Source organism: Myxocyprinus asiaticus, chromosome 22 (genome assembly GCF_019703515.2).
Source record: "Myxocyprinus asiaticus isolate MX2 ecotype Aquarium Trade chromosome 22, UBuf_Myxa_2, whole genome shotgun sequence".
Taxonomy (NCBI): Eukaryota; Metazoa; Chordata; class Actinopteri; order Cypriniformes; family Catostomidae; genus Myxocyprinus; species Myxocyprinus asiaticus.
This window is the reverse complement of record NC_059365.1, coordinates 5229963-5251011: the sequence shown is the minus strand read 5'-3', so window position 1 is coordinate 5251011 and position 21049 is coordinate 5229963. Positions and strand designations below refer to the sequence as shown.

The following is a 21049-nucleotide window of genomic DNA, read 5'->3' as shown; positions in this document are numbered from 1 at the left end:
CAAGATACATTTATCTAAAAATCAAAACTGAAAGACTTAATTCAAGTTTATTTTTCTTACCTAAAGCATAAACCGCTCTGAATTTTGTTAGAATTTATGCTTAAAACAAGACAAATATACAACTTGGGTAAGAAAAGCAACTGAAAAGATACGTTCTCTGAAAACTAACTATTAATATCTAATCCAATTTTGCTTCTGAAGTAAATCGATCCTTTTTTAAGGATGTTTAGGTGTTTTTAGGGGAAAATGAGACTAGTATGTAGACAGTATGATTAAATACTGTTTTTACAATATATAGAAAGTCTTTCATGCGAACAGGTACAAATGAGCAAAGGTCAATGTTGCAAAGCAGTCAAGCTTTCTCCTTTTTTCTTAAAAAAACAAAAGTCCTTGGGGATTGTATGGTGGTGTTTGAATTCTTTCCTTCACTGTTGAGATGTGCAGAAAAGCTCTTTTTAAGGTAGCAAATTCTGAGCCGTCTTCCTGTATGACATAATCTCTTCCAGGCTTTCCTTTAGTCTCGGGTGAAATGTTCTGATTGGTGCTTGTTCTGAAGGCAGTGAAAAGCGGCAGCACATTTTGTGAGGAAGGGAAAATTGGTGCAAAAGCTTTTAGCAGGATTTTGTACAAAAAAACGGGGTCTTAAAGCTACTGGGAAAATACAGCAAACCACACACTCACTCATATACTAACGTATGTACCAAAGTAATTTAAAGGGATAGTTTACCCCAAAAATGAAAATTCGGTCATTATTTACTCACACTCATGTTGTTCCAAACCTGTATCACTTATCTCACAAAATATATCAACTATATCACAAAAGGAGAAGCCTCTGTCATCATTCACTTTCATTGCACGGAAGAAGAGAAACACACAATGAAAGTGTATGGTGACGGTAACATTCTGCCAGACATCCCTTTTTATGTTCCAGAAAAGAAAGTATGTCATGGAACGACATGATGGTGATTAAAGAATGGCAGAATTTTCTTTTTTGTGTGAACTATCCCTCAAAATTCCTGTACCAGTTAATACAGATCAATTCCAGCATTCAAATAATTTCTCTACAAGAAAATCTTCATAATTGCATCTCAGCCCTCGCCAGAGGCTTCCAAGTGAACTTTACCTACCTTTCTCCTGCCATGAGTTTAGCCAGACTTGATTGACAGCTTATTACAAACCTGATATGCCTGATTAGGGTGTAGTTCCTCGTCCCCTCAAGTCTCATTTACACTGACTTAACAAGGACTGGATCAGAAGAGGTTGGTTTGGTGTTGTGGTTTTTGCAAACACTTATAAACTGTGGTGTTTAAATCTTAAGATCCACCCAGTTAGGCTGAAGTCTCAGTGTTGACCACAAAACTAAACGTTTATCCAGACACACACACAGATTTACAACAATAATATGCACAGAGGGACCAACTGTCGACACACAAAACATAGAAGGGTGTGATGCTGCATTGCATTCAAGCTAAACTGGGCCTGTTTTATCTTTTATACCTGGAGTCCCATGTGCCTCCGCCCTCATTTGACAGGTGTCCTGAAGGTGTTCATGGGACCTGATTTTCAGGATATACTCTTGCTGCAAAATGATACTGAATACACCAAAAAGATCTGAATGTCATGTGTAGTGTCACATGACTACAGCAAGTAATATACAGTGATCTCAAAAAGTATTTGCACACCTAGTGACAATTAAAAACATATAAATGTCACTGCAATAGATAACACGATATCAAAGCAAGTGGCATTTGACTGATCTGACATGAGCGTGATGAATGACTGTGCTCAAATCTACTCAACGTGTGTACACAAGGGGAAAAAACCTTGAACTAGTTAAGACTGAGGACAAGGAAGTTATTTATCTTCTCATTGTAAAATGATTACAGTTACTACTGTTGTAGTATTACCTATTAGTGTTAACCCCTTTTTCATTACATGGTCAAACAGTGGCAAGAAAAATTATGCAAACCTTTTGGAATTACCTGCATTTATATGTAAATTTGTCTTAAAATCTGATTTGATCTTCATCTAAGTTACAATTATGAACAAACACAATCTGTTTTAACTAATATGACACAAATGATTGTATTGTTCTTGTACATACTGAATACATCATTCAAACATTCACAGTGTAGGTTGTAAAAAGTATGTGAACACCTAGGCTAATGACATAAAAGCTAATTAGAGACAGGAGTTGGCAAACCTGGCGTCTATTTAATGAAACAAGATTGGAAGTGTGGGTTAGTGATACTCTGACTTATAAAAAGCATTCAAACATTGAGTTTACAATTCACAAGAAGCATCTGCTGACGTGGACCATGCCTTGCAAAATAGAGATCTCAGAAGACCTACTATCATGAACTGTTGCTTTTCATAAAGCTGGAAAGGGTTACAAAGTTATCTCGAAAGATTAAATATTCATCTGTCCACAGTTAGACAAATTTTCTATAAATGGAGACGATTTAGTACTATAGATACTCTCTCTAGAAGTGGCTGTCCTGCCAAAATGAATAAAAGAACACACCGCAGAATGCTCAATGAAGTAAAAAGTACCCTAGAGTGACAGCTAAATACTGAAGGAATCATTGGTTAACATCTGTTCATGAGTGTACTATATGGAAAATATTAAACAGGCATAGTGTCCATGGAAGGCCACTTTCTAACAAAAACACTGCTGCATGCCTGAAGTTTACCAAAGACCACCTTGTCAATCCACAATGCTACTGGGAAAATGTTTTGTGGACTGATGAAACTAAGGCTGAAATGTTTGGGAAGAACACGCAGCTCTACGTATGGTGTAAAAAGAGCACCACATTACAACATGAAGACATTATCCCAGCAGTGAAGTACAGTGGAGGAAGCATCATGATTCGGGGCTGCTTTGCTGCTTCAGGGCCTGAACCGCTTACCATCAGAGGGAAAATGAATTCCAAAGTTTATTAAGATATCCTACAGCAGTGGTTCCCAACCCTGTTCCTGGAGGCCCCCCCAATACTACACATTTTGGATATCTCCCTAATCAAACACACCTGATTCAACTCATCAGCTCGTTAGTAGAGACTCCACGACCAGAATTGGGTGTGTCAGAAAAGAGAGATATGCAAAATGTTGGGGGGCCTCCAGGAACAGGGTTGGGAACCACTGTCCTACAGGATAATGAGGGTGGCTGTGTACCAGCTGAAGCTCAACAGAAGATGGGTGATGCTGCAGGACAATGACCCCAAACATCGAAGTAAATCCACTACAGAATGGATTCATAAAAGAAAATCCACCTTTTGGAGTGGCCCAGTCAGAGACCAGACCTTAACCCAATAGAGATGCTGTGGAATGACCTCAAGAGAGCCTTTCACACCAGACATCCGAAGAATATGGCTGAGCTGAAGCAGATCTGTAAGGAAGAATGATCCAAAATTCCTTCTGAACATTGTGCAAGTCTAATCCGCAGCTACCGGAAATGGTTGCTTGAGGTTATTGCTGCCAAAGTTATTAAATCCATGGGTTCACTTACTTTTTCCAGAGCACTGTGAATGTTTAATGGGATGTGTTCAATAAAGACATGAAAGATTATAATTGTTTGTGTTGTTAGCTTCAGCACATTGTGTTTGTCTATACTTTGTCTAGACTTTGAAGATGAGATCTCATTTTATGACCAATTAATGCAGAAAACCAGCTAATTCCAAAGGGTTCACATACTTTTTATTGCCACTGTATATTTCCAACATTACACAACCCAAAAATCTCAGTGATTTAGCTATGCACATTATCAGACAATTTTATTTTAAGGAAGCAAAAGAAAATACAGTATACCTTGAGAAACTGCATTAAGATTTTGCTCATTATGGAGTTCATATTAAGACAGAAATGCAAAGCATCATCATTTATGGATCATGTGTATATATACACCAGTGCTCACAGTCTGTACTTTAACCTCATAGTTGTGGTTTCATATGAAGTTCAACGTGCTGGAGTACAGAACTAAAACTATTTAAAAAAAAAAAAAAAAAAAAAAAAAAGTCACTGTCCAGTTAAGGGCATGTGTGCACAAACGTTCCAATCCAACAGTGAAACTGTGTCATGCAAACAAATATATGTGTTGATCATTTACACTTTAAACCCATATTTTGAAATGGCAGAATTAACATGAAAATAGAAACAGGAATTTCTTGATAATCTACAATGAACTTTTTTACAACTGTTTCCCAAAACTGTTTATATCACTGAGCTGAACTTTTTATAGCTTTTTCAGATATTACATCATATTTGCCAGTTTTGTACAGCTGCTAAAAACCTTCCTCTTGATAAGCTTAGCTTAATGGCACTTTCCATAAACAGTGTGCAAATTGGTGTTCCCCAAAAAATCCAGAGTTCTATAGAGAGAACTAGATATGTTAGATAAACCATTAGTTCTTTTTGATTACTGAATGTCTCTTTCTACAGTTAAAGGAAAGTTTGGGGTTCAGTACAAATTAAAGGTGCTTTAAGTGATTTTAGGCATTCTAGAATTATAACAAACTGAGTCGTTGGATTAGCCAAGCCCCCTCTTTCCAAAACCCCACACTCCAAAGATACCAAATGACCTTTGAGACCAACATCAAGCAGAAACGGTTGTCAAAAACAACTGCAGCAAAATAGCGCCCTCAACTGACAACTGTTATGCGCAACATGGCTTAAAAATGGCATTGAGCCTCAATTCACTGCAACTATAATACAATGTGAACGTGCAAAGTGATTGACAGGCGGAAAGCGTCCACGGCTGCGGACACATTTTTGTTTGCTGTTTACAGAGTCTAGAGCTGTCACAGAGACCGGTGAGATATCACACAACACTTATTTCAGTAATATCTTTCAGGGAGTAGGAAATATTTTAGCATAATTTTCCATTTAAAAAAAACAAAAAAAAACAGCACCTTTAAGCTTAATCGTCAGCATTTGTGGCATAATAGACCTTTTTCCACACAGGCTAGTTCCGGTCCGCACCATTAAGCGTTTGTAGTTTATAGAAACTTTGGGTATAGCCTTTATCAATAGCAGCAATCACAGGATAGAATTATTGATGCTTTTAATTAATGATTCCTCAGAAATACTTGATCTAAACATTCCTACCGAGGAGCTGCACATTGTCCAAGTTATTCTCTGAGGAATAATGGAAGCAAACTCGAGTCCGAAAATAATGTTTTTAAAGCTAATTTTACTTTTAACATTGTTTTAATCAATAGTGCATTTGCAGCATGTTTATTTCCCGCTTGTATTTGACATTTAGGCTAATGCAACTGCTGGTTTTTATGTTAAGAGCATTCAAAATGCAATAAAGGGAGAAGCAACTTGAATACTATGATTTATTACTAACGACCAAACATTACAAAGGAAACGTTTCCATCTTTACTGTTGTTGTTTTCATATAAGATGAGGGCCCCCAAATTTAAATGCACATCTGTAATTTATTTTGTTGTATGAATTTGTCACCGGTGAACACTTATCCAATCATTCCACTCAAACTGGAAGGTATAACTCGACATTTAAGATATCTGGGGTGGAAAGGTAATTTAATTTTATCAATTTAAATTTGGTCTTAAAACAAATAGAGATTAAATGAAATGTCATGAGCAACACGAATATTGGGCTATTATCGTTTATACTGTTCATTGATTATGAATGTACAAATTAATTTCTTTATAAATAAATGCAAGTTTTGTGGTGTAAGATGTCCTCATCATGTTTATTGCTTAATAACATTTTCAGACTCTTTGAACTGCTGCTTACACTGGTATGTACTCTCCCCATTGAAACGACAAATGCGTGCTTTCATAGTCGTATAACAAAAAAAAATCTTTGTTTCATCATCCATGGGAAATCAATTGAATCCAAGGTAGGGTTGTTTAGATTAACTATTTCTTACGAATCATTCATTAAAAGCAACAGCAATTCCATCCCTCATTTATTAAAATAAAAAAATTGTTATAACAGGAAGGCACTTATAATGGAAGTAAATGGGGCCAATCCATAAACAAAAAAACACTGTATAGCCTCAAGATGTAAACATTATACATGTTAAAATAATTTTCATACAATAGAATCACTTACTAACCTTATCAGTGTAAAGTTATATCGAGTACAACAACTTCGTTGCCATGACGACGTAATGCTGATTAAACCCTGTAATCTAGTAAACATTGAAACGCTGGGAAATCCCTGATTTTATCACATTAAAATCATGTTAACATGCATAATGCTTACATCTTGTGCCTATACTTTTGAAACAGTGTTTATTTTAACACTTATGGACTGGCCCCATTCACTTCCATTGTAGGTGCCTTACTGTAGCCACAGTTTATTTTTGTATAAACAAGGGACGATTTGAAATTATTTTTTGTGGTAATCAACATTACACCATAAATGCCGCCGATTAAACTTAACTTGAACTGAACCTGGAATATTCCTTTAATGATCTCATTCCATTTTGGCCATTTTTAAACAAGTTGTAGTGTTGGCTGCATTCATCACATTCAACCATTGAACACTGTTACCAAAGTAATAGTAAGAAAAGTGATCAAAAAAATATTTTTTATTAAACTTATGGTAAATATGAGTTTATCTATAATACAAACCAACTTGTTTCCCTACTGAGTGATAGCTTAAAGGAATATTCTGGGTTCAACACAAATTAAGCTCAATCAACAGCATTTGTGGCATTAAATTAATTGAGCACAAAAGTACATTTCGAATCGTCCCTCTTTTTCTTTTAAAAAAATACAAATAAAATAAAAAAGCAAAAATCTGGGTTACAGTGAAGCACTTACAATGGAAGTCAATGGGGCCAATCTGTAAACATTAAAATTCTCACTGTTTCAAACATTTAGCCACAGGACATAAACAATATGTGTGTTAACATGATTTTAGTGTGATAAAATCACTTACTAACCTTTACTGTGTAAAGTTATAGCCAGTTTTACAACTTCATTGCCATGACGATATAATGTCAGCAAACCCTAAAACCCTAGAATGACTAAAAATGATGATCTAAGCAACTTTACAGCTCAAATAATACATGAGTTTTAACAAAATAATTAATGCAAGTGCTTTAATAAAATGATAAGCTTCACATTTCTGCCTCCAGAAATCATCCCCATTCACTTCCATTGTAAGTCCCTCACTGTAACCTTTTAAAGAAAAGGAGGGATGAGTCAAAATATGTTTTTGTTTTTTAGTTTGTGGTAATCAACAATATTCCCCAAATGCTGTAAAATGAGCTTAACTTACTGTTGTACAGTTGAAACAGCCTTACAGGGTTTTTCTTTGTATCCTGAACAATTCTTCTGGCAGTTGTGGCAGAAATCTTTCTTGGTCTACCTGACCTTGTCTTGGTATCAAGAGATCCCTGAATTTTCCACTTCTTAATAAGTGATTGAACAGTACTGACTGGCATATTCAAGGCTTTGGATATCTTTTTATATCCTTTTCCATCTTTATAAAGTTCCATTACCTTGTTACGCAGGTCTTTTGACAGTTCTTTTCTGCTCCCCATGGCTCAGTATCTAGCCTGCTCAGTGCATCCACGTGAGAGCTAACAAACTCATTGACTATTTATACACAGACACTAATTGCAATTTAAAAAGCCACAGGTGTGGGAAATTAACTTTTAATTGCCATTTAAACCTGTGTGTGTCACCTGTAACAAGGCCAAACATTCAAGGGTATGTAAACTTTTGATCAGGGCCATTTGGGTGATTTCTGTTATCATTATGATTTAAAAAGGAGCCAAACAATATGTGATAATAAATGGCTTCATATGATCACTATCCTTAAATAAAAGACAGTTTTTTTTTGCATGATCAGTCATATTTTCAAAATCAATGCCAAAATTTCACAATTTCTGACAGGGTATACAAACTTTTGAGCACAACTGTATATTGAACCCGGAATATTCCTTAAATTTACTCTAAATCTTCACCCATGTTACATGCTTTGCTGTTATCAATTCTGGCCCTTTTATTTATTATTTTTATGTTATGGATTTTATTTATTTAGTTAGTTTATTTATTTATTTTTTGCTAGTAAATGACAAAAATCACACAATTCAGAGTTTAAAACTGCATTCAGATATTCCCAAATTTTAGTAAAAGGGTTGAACAAAAGGGCAAACCTCATATAAAACAAATACAAATAAAACAGTCCATAAAGACCTATTTAGTTTGTTATACTCTTGTCATGGAAAGTGCCTCTTAATGCAGGACTGCTATATTTAGATACATTACCAGCATGGAAAATGCCTTGATAAGAAAGTTTATATTGCAGTTTACTCACATGACTGGTATATTATGTTAGCTGACGAATGAACATCTGCTATTCTCTGCCCGTCATTACATGATAAATAGCCACAGCTGACAAAACACATTACTGTGGTAACAGTATGTTATGTATGGTGAATGATTCGACTGGCACATTGTTTTGTTTTTTACATACGATGCAAAAGGTGTTCTATGTTTTCAGTTTTGATGGTTACAGTTAGGAATGTGATGTTTAGGAAGGCAGACTGGGCTATTTGGAATTGTTCTAACCAACCCAAAGGAAAGAGCACTCACAAATGAGATCTCTTTAATATCTCAGTTGTTTCTCCTATACAGCAAATGGACAGCAAATGGTAACATGTGTGTTAGACTCTTGCTTTTCAAATGTTTCCCCTGGGTAAAAGACCCTCACATTTGACTCCTCAAACTGTGCACCGTTTGACTAAGATGTAGTTTCTGTATGGGAACAGTTAAGTCTATTTTTAATTTTCAAAAAAGTCGATACATAACTAAGAGCTCCATTAAGACTCCTGAGCTATGAAAAAGCAACCTCTGGGTAATACATTTTTTGACTCTGGAAACAACAACAACAGTTAACAGGCAGCTGATACTGAGAAATTACGTTTAAACACTGGTTGAATTTTTCCATGGCTATCTAACTCTCAGTCATCTAACAGTGAGGCAGTTCTTCTCTGGCCTTTTAACAGTTGCACAATATTACATTACACTTGCACGACTCCACTGTCTAGGTATGCATGCCCAGTCAAAACAACAGCCATGCTATTCTAACCCTAAAACTTGTAATATAAAGTAATACTGATACTTCTGCAGAAAATGTAACTTATTCACACACAGATTTTGCTTTTTTTTTTCCCCTGTGCTTTCCAGAGTAACAGTTATATGATGTCATCCATGCATTTTTGTAGGAAAACACACCCAGTGCTAATTATGAAACACCCCAAATGATAAAATGGGCAGTACGTTTCTCTGATATAGACCATTCTAAACAATAGGCCTGGAATGTGCTCAACTTTGTATAGCACTTATAATTTGAGTCTAATATTGGACTTATTGGCCAGCTTTAAAAAATAATTACTTCATGTCTTTATTTTTCTTTGTTTGGTGTATATTGTACTGTGTTATAGTTTAAAGATGTCCATTTTGAATAAATACCTGTTTGGAATTTTTTGAGAAATAAATATATAATAATAAACTACACCAGTACTCATCTATCTATCTATCTATCTATCTATCTATCTATATATATATATATATATATATATATATATATATATATATATATATATATATATATTTAAAGGGATAGTTTCATCTCATCATTTACTCACCCTCAAGCCATCCAAGATGTGTTTGACTTTCTTTTTTCTATTGAACACAGAGATTTAGAAAAATATTTCAGCTCTGTAGGAACTTTGAAGGTCCAAAAATCATATAAAGGCAGCATAAAAGTAATCCATAGAACTCTAGTGGTTTAAACCATGTCTTCTGAAGTGAAAAAGTCATTTTTACTATAAATCTCCACTTTCACTTTCACATTCTTCTTCTTTTGTTTTTGGTGATTCACACTCTTCATGTATATTGCCACCTACTGGGCTTGGAAGGAGTATTTATGGTACAAATTGACTTAAATATTTATCTGTTTCTCACCCACACCAATCATATTGTTTCATATGACATGGAATAAACCACTGGTTTCGTATTGTTTACTTTTATGCTGCCTTTATATGCTTTTTGGACCTTCAAAGTTCTGGCCACCATTCACTTGCATTATATGGACCTACAGAGCTGAAATACTCTTCTAAAAATCTTTGTTTGTGTTCAGGAGAGGAAAGAAAGTCATACACATCTGGGATGGCATGAGAGTGAGTAAATGATGAGAGAATTTTCATTTTTGGGTGAACTATCCCTTTAAGATGGTTGTTGGCTTTTACTAACAAAACGTACAATGATAGAACCATGTTTATATATATATATATATATATATATATATATATATATATATATATACTGTATATATGGTAATGCTATTATGTTTTGGACATATACCATGCAGACACCATGGTATATGAATATGGTAATCATTCAGTACCATGGTATTGCCATTGGATACTATCACTCTTAGTACCTCCACAATATTTTTTACAAGGGTTGTATATTGTATATGTTCTCTCTTTCTGTATTCTACATGCTTCAGCTTGTGTGATGTTGACATTACATGTGTTGTCTGATATATTACTGTATGTTCTGAAAGTTTTCATGATTGTGCATCTACAAACATGTTAAGACAGACAGAAAGCTTTGAGAGAGGATGTAATTGCAATACAGAGATCTGAATTTAACCTACACCATTAGGAAATCTGCAGAAGTCACTGGAGGCTTGGAGAACACCAGAGAAAAACAGCAGCTTTTCTTGTTGCATGACAGTTATACTGTTAATAGTAACCATTGCTCCTCACCTTGGTATTTCCTGCTATTCTGGAATATGGGTCTGTAATTATGATCCAGAAAACCACTGTGACCTGAAAAACAGAACTGAAAAGGAATGACTCACTACATTATACATGTAAGGAAGAGGAACAGACTGTTGCAAGCAATATACTGTAGTTCATCTGAAAGTGTAACAAAGATTGATTTTCAATATTATTTGTCTAATTATGTAGACCCAATGACATCAAAAATTAAGTTTGGTAGCTAGTCCCTGTATATTTGCTTTAAGGCTATCTTTGAAGCACCTTAGAGTACCATGTTAATACCATACATGAATACAGTAATACACGTGTACACCTTTATGATATAAAACAGCATTATATAATACAGTCTTTAGCTCTTTTAAAACATGCAGGTGCTTTATAAGGAGGGTCATCTGTATCATAATAGCTGTGAATGCGAGGAGATCTAGGCTGTGTGGCATTTTTTGGGCATCATAATCTTAAAACCCAGGCTGCTTTATCTAAACAGCATATATATGCATCAAAGTCCCAAATCCTAGTAAGCAGTCAACTTAAACAAGATTTTGAGCGGAAAACTGATATGGCCAGAACATAGTTTACATATTTGAGCTTACATGTACATATTCAAATTCTACTAGTATTTGGCAAAATATATGTTACATACACGAAAACACCCTTTTTTTAATTTATTTTTTTATTTTATTTTGAGATATATGTTCCATATATCTATACTAGTTGACCTATGTGACTTTTACATCAGTAAAAACCCATGTATGAACATGCAGTAGGTATATTTAATATTTGTTTCACATATGTAGCCATATCAGGTTTCTGTATGTTTTGATCACCATCCTCTCAAAACCTAGTGTGCTGCCTACCTAGACAGCATTTTTTTATATTATTTTTAAAACATAGGTTTAAAACCTAGTGCATCTTACTTTATAGACATCGTTTTGGGGCATCTAGTGTGTTGCCTACAGCACTGTGTGACGTCATAGGCGCGGCTAAACTCTCAGAAATTCCGCGTGTGACTGTGATGCCCCCAAAAATGTTGTCTAGGTAGGCAGCGCACTAGGTTTTGAGCCACAGCCTAGATGTGAGATTTCAGTGTGTGTGTGTGAGAGAGAGTGAAACGTCAGCAGGGCAACAAGCAGACGGACGGACACAGTAAGTTACTAAACTTAATAAACTATTTTAGCGCACTTTTTTTGTTGTCTTATTAAAGGTACGTTGTATTATTAGTATTATTATTAAGAACGAAAACCTGGTGCATTCGTATATACATTATATTTTTATTGCATTGTACATATAAATGTTACACTCAGAGTGTGAAACTGACTGTTTTGAAGTTGAATATTCGGTACAAGGTACCTGTTTCATCATTAGCCCACATTGGTTAACTTACATGAGATTTAGGCTAAATACTTTCAAACGCGTATCCAGGCATGTACTGTAATGTGAAAGAATTAGATTTGATTTCATGCTCAATATATTCAATATTTTTGTGCTAGCAATGGCTGGTGAGTAGCTGTTGACTTTAGTATGTGTGACTGTGTTTTTATAAATAAACAGATGTGATTTGATGAATGGAGAATGCAGATGACGTGTATGTTTCTCAATGAACACGTTTCACCTGAAACTGCATGAAACGCCCTTACCGATTGTCGCGGCCCGCGGTCAGTTTTGCTCGCGATAAAGTATCGGATCGCGATAAAGCATCGGATCGCAACAAACCTGAAGACTGTTGTGTTTTCTATATAGTATTTCATATGTTTAATCCCACAATGCAATTGAATTTACTTGTAGCCTGTTAGCCTGAGACATCTAGAGGGTGTGTACATATGTGTTTGTTTTGGAATTGCATACTTCTCCTACTAGGAATGTAGTATGCAATATACACACACAGGGAAAACTATATAGCACAATGGCGTGCATTTGACTCAACCTTCCTTGTCGATGGAAGGCTTAAACCAGCAATATCAACTTCAGTCGTAATGTCAGTTAGGCTGATCTAACACTTTTTAAAGGAATAGTTCACCCACAAATAAAAATTCTCTCATTATTCACTTATCCTGATGACATCCCAGATGTGTATGACTGTCTTTCTTCAGCAGAACACAAATAAATATTTTTAGTATTAGACAGAACTCTGTCAGGTCCTTATAATAGACGTACACAGGTGCCAGCACTTTGACGGTCCAATAGTCATATTTAGGCAGCATAAAAGTTATCCACACAACTCCAGTTGATCAATGAATGCCTTCTGAAGTGAATCGATAGGTTTATGTAAGAAACAAGTCGATAATTAAAAAGTTTTTTGCTTTAAATCGGTACTTCCTTCCAGGGCTCTGATGCGGTTTGAAATGGCCGAACTCTCGCGTGATGTTCGTTCTTCTGTTGTAAATAAGCGCTGCTTCCGAATTCTCGCGTCAACTCGCCGACGCGCTTGCGTCACACTTCGCTTCACCTGTTGGCAGTAATCGTATGGATTACTTTATTGCTGCCTAAATATGACTTATGGACCGTCATAGTGCTGGCACCCGTGTACTTCTATGTCTGTCTTCTTCTAAAAACCTTCATTTGTGTTCTGCTGAAAAAAGACAGTCATACACATCTGGGATGGCATCAGGGTAAGTGAACAATGAGAGAATTGTCATTTTTGTGTGAACTATTCCACAATAGTGCTGTCGAAAAATACTCAAAATCTGATTAAATGTCGACAGTCTGATGAAAATAAAGCATAAATATAATATTTATTTCGGAAGTAATAAATGGATGCCTTTTGCTGATGTAAACATGCAACATCGTATGCTGAAGGTAGTACAACAATTTTCCATTATGAACAAAGTAATAATCTCCATTAAATTGAGTACTAGAAATGTAATAATGATGTACTGCTATTTGTATACTGCATACTGTTGTTTTTAAGAATTACTATGCAGGGGGCCTGGGTAGCTCAGCGAGTAAAGACGCTGACTACCACCCTTGGAGTTTGCGAGTTCGAATCCCAGGATGTGCTGAGTGACTCCAGCCAGGTCTCCTAAGCAAGCAAATTGGCCCGGTTGCTAGGGAGGGTAGAGTCACATGGGGTAACCTCCTCGTGGTCGCTATAATGTGGTTCACTCTCAGTGGGGCACGTGGTGAGTTGTGCGTGGAAGCCTCCACACGCTCTATGTCTCCATGGTAACGCGCTCAACACGCCACGTGATAAGATGCGCGGATTGACGGTCTCAGCCGCGGAGGCAACTGAGATTCGTCCTCTGCCACCACGAGGACTTAGAGCGCATTGGGAATTGAGCGTTCCAAATTGGGGAGAAAGTAAAAAAAAGAAAAATAAAAAAAAAGAAATACTATGCAAATCATTATGCAGTATGGTTTTTATTCATAGTTCAAAATATGCTATATTGTTGACTCATGATATGAGTCATTGTTTTCACAAGAGGCTTCCAATTATCACCTCTAACAATAATAAATATTTTACCCCCTCTTTTAAATCTCAGTTGATAAGAATGTGGTTTGCAATGATTTCAGACATGAAACATCAAATATGACACATTGCATTCTCAGATACCGTATTCCAAGCATATGTCATGCAAATAAGCTGTAGGCTATACTGCATATTTTGGCAAATGTTGTTGGGCATCCAGGTATTCCATGCATGCAGATGGTTTGCATTCTGTCCTCGGTATGCATAGTGTATACTCAAGTCCTAATAGGAGTAGTATGCCATTCTGAACATCCCTTCAGTCTGTACATAATGAAATTGAAATTGCTCCTACTGGAAGTCAGCTGTATTCTCACTCAGGAGTGTGAGTTTTATAGTGGTTGTGCAAAACCCTAGATGTGATTCCTGAAAGTATTCCCTGATTGCTGGTGTAGACAGGAATGTGTGGTTTTGACAAAAATTCAGGGTAAGAACATTATTTTTTGCAGTGCATGTTAAATGTTGTCTGACTTTGGCATAAAAATGTTGTATCAAAGACAATGTTGTCATTGCTCTTGTTGTGGTTGTATCCTTCTCCCAGTCGTTGTCCCACATTCTTCAAACCCCTTCATTCTTTAGCCGTAAGTGTAACTGGCAGCCGTGTTACAAGTGTATGTTATCGCTTATCACAGTTGTCGCCCTTTCATTGTGGAGAACTGTGTGGTTTGGATGCCATTGTCAAGGCCGAGGTTAAAGTGATGTCAAGCCGTAACGCCTCGACAATGTTTGAGGGAGCATTACTAGATCAATCTCAATTCAATCTTGATTAAATTAGCTCCATACCGTCTACATGATGATTCTGTGCCTCTCAAAATAGTAACAGGAAATATTTAGTGCTGTTGACCTCACCACAGACATTGTATACAGCTTTTTTTATTTGGGTTCTGCTTACACTACAGATTGAATTGGCTCAAGATTACCTTATTTTGTGATTCCCAAACTAATATTCCACATGCCTGAATTTGTCTCCCTCTTTCTCTGAAAAAAAAGTCTTGTGGTAAAATAATTTAGTAATGTTTTTCATGGTATTATTACATTCATTTCGGCTGTCATCATCTATAGGGCTCTGTGTTTTGACTTTTTGGGAAGAACAGAAACTTCCACCCCAATTTTGCCCAATTTTTTTCTTCTAAAATAGAAATGATTTTAGGGTGTTTTGGGTAGTTGCGGTGTTGTTGCTTACTGGTCCAAGTCAAAAGAATCCACCCCCATGTCTATGACCTCGTTTACGTGGACACCAGAAAGCCGTTTATTGTGAGAAAGCGGTGTTCTCGTTTATATATGTATATATACTTGTATACCTCCTTATACTTGCATCTCAGTCAGTAAGCAGCTTTCTCTAAAGCAACAATTTCCCCACGTAACGTAATGGGTTTCGAGGAAGACTTAGCTATTTTATTCTCTGTTGCTTCGCTTTGTTTCCAGAGATTCCAGAGTTGTTGCTGTGTTTGTTTTCTTTACTTTCCATCGTGACCTGCAGCGGAATTGCGCTGTAATAGTGGGGTTTACCTCTTATGTCAAATTCCGGGATTCTCCTAGCGTACTTGAGTGTATTAACATGGATGTGAAGGCCAGTCGATATTTTAAATTTGTGTATATAAATGGGTATATTTTATAGTGAATGTGCCTTTTCCCTCTGTACTCACAGAAATGTTGAATTGTTTCCACTGTGTTGACTTGTTGATATGATGTATGGCTCCATCCTGTGGTGTTAGTTACGCCATTTATGCGTTTACATGACCACATAAGCCATGTTCTCCAGGAGAAACCTAGGTATGTTAAACCGCTTTCTCTTAATCCCTTATAAGGCGTAAGGCAGATGGCATTCTCGTTTACATGACTTTTTAGAATGCTGCTATCTGCTAAAAACCCTGTAATAAACCGTTATCTTAAGTGCATGTAAACGTGGTCCATGATATCCTGGTCTCTAGATAAGGCTCTGATCCCTCCTTCAATGTAAGTCTTAAAGGGATAGTTCACCCAAAAATGAAAATTCTCTCATTATTCACCCTCATGCAATCCAAGATGTGTATGACTTTCTTTCTTCTTTTTGAAAGTATTTCTCAGCTCTGTTGGTCCATAAAATGCAAGCGAATGGTACCAACATTTTGAAGCTCCAAAAAGCACAAAAAAAGGCAGCATAAATGTAATCCACACGATTCCAGTGGTTTAATCTATTTCTTTAGAAGCGATATGATAGGGGTGGGTGAGAATAAATCAATATTTAAGTCCTTTTTTACATACTTTTTTAACATCTCCACTTTCACTCTCACATTCTTGTTTTTGGTGATTCGCATTCTTTTTGCATATCACCACCTACTGCGCAGGGAGGAGAATTTAGTTATGTAACTATGTGCAGGCTTTTTTGTTAGAAACTGGAAAAAAAAACCATTTATTTTTATTTCTGTTTCAATACCACAAAATTGAACATGCGTTTGAAATCATATTTTAAAGCTGTATTGTATGTTGTTTTCAATGTTAAATACTTTATCCTATCCTTGTTTAATATGCAGAGACGACTATCACAACCAGCCTGACACAGCAACACTGGCTCAACCAGTGGCGTGAGTTTTGGAAGGGGTCATCTGTTTATCCTACCAATGGCAGATGGAGGGTCATTTCATGATTTTTGCAAATCCATTTGGTAGTGCTAGTGGCACTAAAATTCCATACTTCACATTTCATCCCAGTAGTCTGTTTTTAAGTGGTTTTGTAGTGGTTTTATTTATGCTTTATGATCCATGTTAAACCAGTGCAGACTGTAGACTAAACATTCCTGTCCTGATTAAACAAATATAAATGCACCACTAACATTTCCAAGTATGCCTTTGTGAATCTGGGCATTGTGAATACCGTTGCTCTTCTCTTGGCATAGAGTTCATGTGCTTGTGTTTTCTTTATTGTTTAATGTGTTTATTGAATGCTGGGAAGAGTCCATATCACCCGATCTACAGCTATTCCTTCCTCTAATTTGATTGCTCTAAATATACAACAAAAAAGCCCAAACCTGTCAACGCTCTTCTTGCTGTAAGTTGATTTGATGCATACTAAATGCTTTTAAGTTCACTTTATTCACTCTATAACCTGATTCCATAACTTAAATATGATATTTTTAAAGAAGTTTTATAACTGAAGTGATACATTTCTGTACCGCTAGCATCAACAAATGGAATTGCAAAAATAATTACTGATTTCAAACAGATTCCCGAACACTTCCTCAATCTGCCATTGGTCAGATTGAGGAAGACAAACAGAAATTCACTCCATTGGTTGAGTCCGTGTTGCTAAGCTGGGGTGGTTGGGATGCTCAAACAAACAGAGCAATGTTTTGAACGTGTCACAGTGCCACTTTTTGCAGAAATCAGCCTTGTCTTGTCTTGTTTACTTGTCTTGTATTTGTCTCTGCATTTCAAACTGAGATAAGAAAAGGTGTTTTAACATCAAACAAATTAGACACTTCACCTTAAATGCTGATCTTTTGAATGGATTAAAGATTGTTACATACTCTCCTATAGAGCTGTTAGGAGTCAATACATTTGCTTGAAGTGTCATCACTGCAGCATCAAATTGCTCCGCTTTCTCTGAAGTGATTTGAGTGAATTTTCCTATTTTACCCAGTATAATCGGCTTAAAATCTCCACCTTCACAATATATAAGAAAAGATATTTGGCTCAATCTCATAAAAACATTTCTGGGTCACACATATCACCTCAATATCAAAAGAAAAAAATGAAAACTGTTTTATGTTCCATTAAGATTTGTCGCAGTATGACATTTATTGTTGTGACAAATAAACGTATACTTTAGCTGGGAAATACAGTAACCCTTTATAACAGTCTATAGCACAATATAGTTATTTTTACTGGAAATTCAAATAAAAAACACTGTATTACCTAACCATAATAATGCCATATATTGTGATAATCTAGTGAATTAAATATTTAACATGTAAATGCTACTTTAAAGTATTTAGTATTTAAAGTATTTTTATATAAATCCTAAAGGTACATTTTATATTAGGGATAAGAGTTCAAGAGATTTAATGCCCATTGCAATGAAAATGCAACCTACAGTAGTGGTCAAAAATATTGGCACCCTTGGTAAATATCAGCAAAGAAGGCTGTGAAAAAAAAAAAAATCTGCATTGTTTATCCTTTTGATCTTTCATTCAAAAAACGTACAAAAATCGAACCTTTAATTGAAGTAAAACAATTGAAACAGGGTAAATATCTCATTATTAAATAAATACTTTTCTCCAAAATGCGTTGGCCATAATTATTGGCACCCTTTTATTCAATACATTTTGCAGCCTCCCTTTGCCAAGATAACAGCTCTGAGTCTTCTATTCTAATGCCTAATGAGGTTGGAGAACGCCAGGCAAGGGATCTGAGACCATTCCTCTATACAGAATCTCTCCAGATCCTTCAAATTCAGAGGTCCATGTTGATGGACTCTCCTCTTCTTTTCACCCCACACATTTTCTATGGGGTTCAGGTCAGAGGACTGGAATGGCCATGGCAGAACCTTGATTTTGTGGTCAGTGAACCATTTTTGTGTTGATTTTGATGTTTGTTTTGGATCATTGTCCTGCTGGAAGATCCAACCAGAGTCCATTGTAAGCTTTCTGGCAGAGGCAGCCAGGTTTTGATTTTTTTATCTGTTGGTATTTGTTAGAATCCATGATGTAATGTATCCGAACAAGATGTCCAGGGCCTCTGGCAGAAAAAACAGCCCCACAACATTAAACATCCAGCACCACATTTAACCGTGGGCATTGTGTACTTCATCTCTGTGTGTGCTAAACCCATCTCTGGTGTTTGCTGGATATATATAATATATATATTTTTTTAAGATTTTCTGACCCCAACGCCCAACTAATTTCTGCAATTCTCCAGCTGTGATCCTTGGAGATTCTTTGGCCACTACAACCATCCTCCTCACTGTGCGTGGAGACGATATAGACACACGTCCTTTTACAGACCGATTCTTAAGATCTCCATTTGATTGGAACTTGTTAATTATTACCCTGATGGTGGAAACTGGCATTTTCAATGCTTTGGCTATTTTCTTATAGCCACTTCCCATTTTGTGAAGCTCAACAACCTTTTGCCGCACATCAGAACTATATTCTTTAGTCTAACCCACTATGATTGATGATTAAGGGAATTTGGCCTGTGTGTTACCACATATTTATTGATTTATTGAAACAGGAAGTCATGGATGAACAATTTCATGTTCCTAGTCACACAGGTGCACTACAAATGTAAAATATGAAGGGGAATGTACTTCAGATATATTTTACTCATAAGAATTTCTAGGGGTGCCAATAATTGTGACCGTGTTTTGGAGAAAAATATTTATTTAATAATGAGATATTCAATTAAAGGTTAGGTTTTTGTGAATTTTGTTAATGAAAGATCAAAAATATAAACAGTGCAGATTTTTTTCACAGCCTTCTTTGCTCATATTTACCAAGGGTGCCAATATTTTTGGCCACAACTGTATGTGGGGATTATTTATTGAGAAATATTTGAAGTGGTGCTATTTTAGTGCATTTCTATTTTTATACTGTGAAAGGCTTTGTTTGGAAAATGTTAATAATAAAGCGTTATATTGTTACATATTGTTTTCTTTAGAAGGAAATAAATGCATTTTGACAGTAGAAGTACATTTAGAGTCAAATTTCAGCACTTTCAAAACCTGATTAATCGCGATTAACTACAAATAATTATGTGATTAATCGCAATTAAAAATGTAAATAGACAGAGCACTAGAAATTTTTTATAATTAGAACAATAAAATAGCTTTTGTTCCTCTTTGTGCATTTTTGAGGAGTGATATGATGACAAAATAGGGTAAGTGGCAAAATATTGGCAGCGGTAATGGCGTGTAGTTTTTTGTTAAAACTGGTGCCAAACATTTTCATAAAAGTGCATCCCTAATTTCTAAAAAGGTACTTTAACAAATAATGCTATATTACAATTGAAATTTTGTTTTTGTTTTTTGCATTACAGTAATGAGAATTGGGGTTTGAAATTGAATTAATTGTCAAGAAATTGTCACAATGCAAAACTCCTAATGGTCCCAAAAATGGGCTTAATTGTCTTTAAGCAAAATATTATTTCTAACTTCTTTCTTTTGATTTTGAGATGAAATATGACCTGGTAAAGCCTCTCGACATGTGATATTCACCTGGATAGATTTTGTTCTTCCCTGGTTACAAGATGTAAATGGGTCTCTCTCTCTCTCTCTGTCGCTCTCTATCTATCTCACTAAACTTCCCGTGCAGGTTGAGTTTGCAAAAGGATCTGTAAGTGAACACCTGTCTTCACTGTTTGCTCTGAAGTATGCTTTGTTCCACTCCTCCGCACATTATTCCTCAGGCACCAAGTGCCAGCAAGTTCAGAACAACAGGGTGGAGACTAAAAAGAAGAAGTTTAAATCTGATTTTTCATTTTTCTGTGCTGGAATTTCAAGAACCAACCACACTGCGGTCTTTAGTCACTGAAGTTGATTTTTTTTTCAGTTCTGCCTTTTTAAACCGAACAGTCCTGATCTTCAAGATACGACTTGTTTAACAGGTGATCTGTTGTGTTGTAAGCTGTTTTTGCTACTGTACCTTTAAGACTTTTACATATAAATGAGCTTGGTTATGATTGAATAACCTGTTTGATTGTAAATGCACTGTGCTTCACATTGTCTTTTTTTAGGGCAGGTGAAAGTGCTCAATACGCAATAGGTATATGTAAATGTGGGTGGTCTTATGTTAATGAGCTCATAGTTATGGCGTAATAACCATAACAATTGTT

The 21049-nt window shown here is 35.9% G+C and overlaps 1 protein-coding gene across 1 annotated transcript in view; it reads left to right on the top strand.

The window, feature by feature from the left end:
• The first annotated feature begins 11785 nt into the window (after window positions 1–11785).
• Window positions 11786–21049, top strand: part of LOC127412800 (plastin-3-like) — a 43109-nt gene continuing 33845 nt past the window's right edge. Inside the window, exon 1 of the mRNA XM_051649447.1 lies at window positions 11786–11923. The gene's annotated coding sequence lies outside the window, so the exon portion shown is untranslated. The remainder of the gene's footprint in view (window positions 11924–21049) is intronic.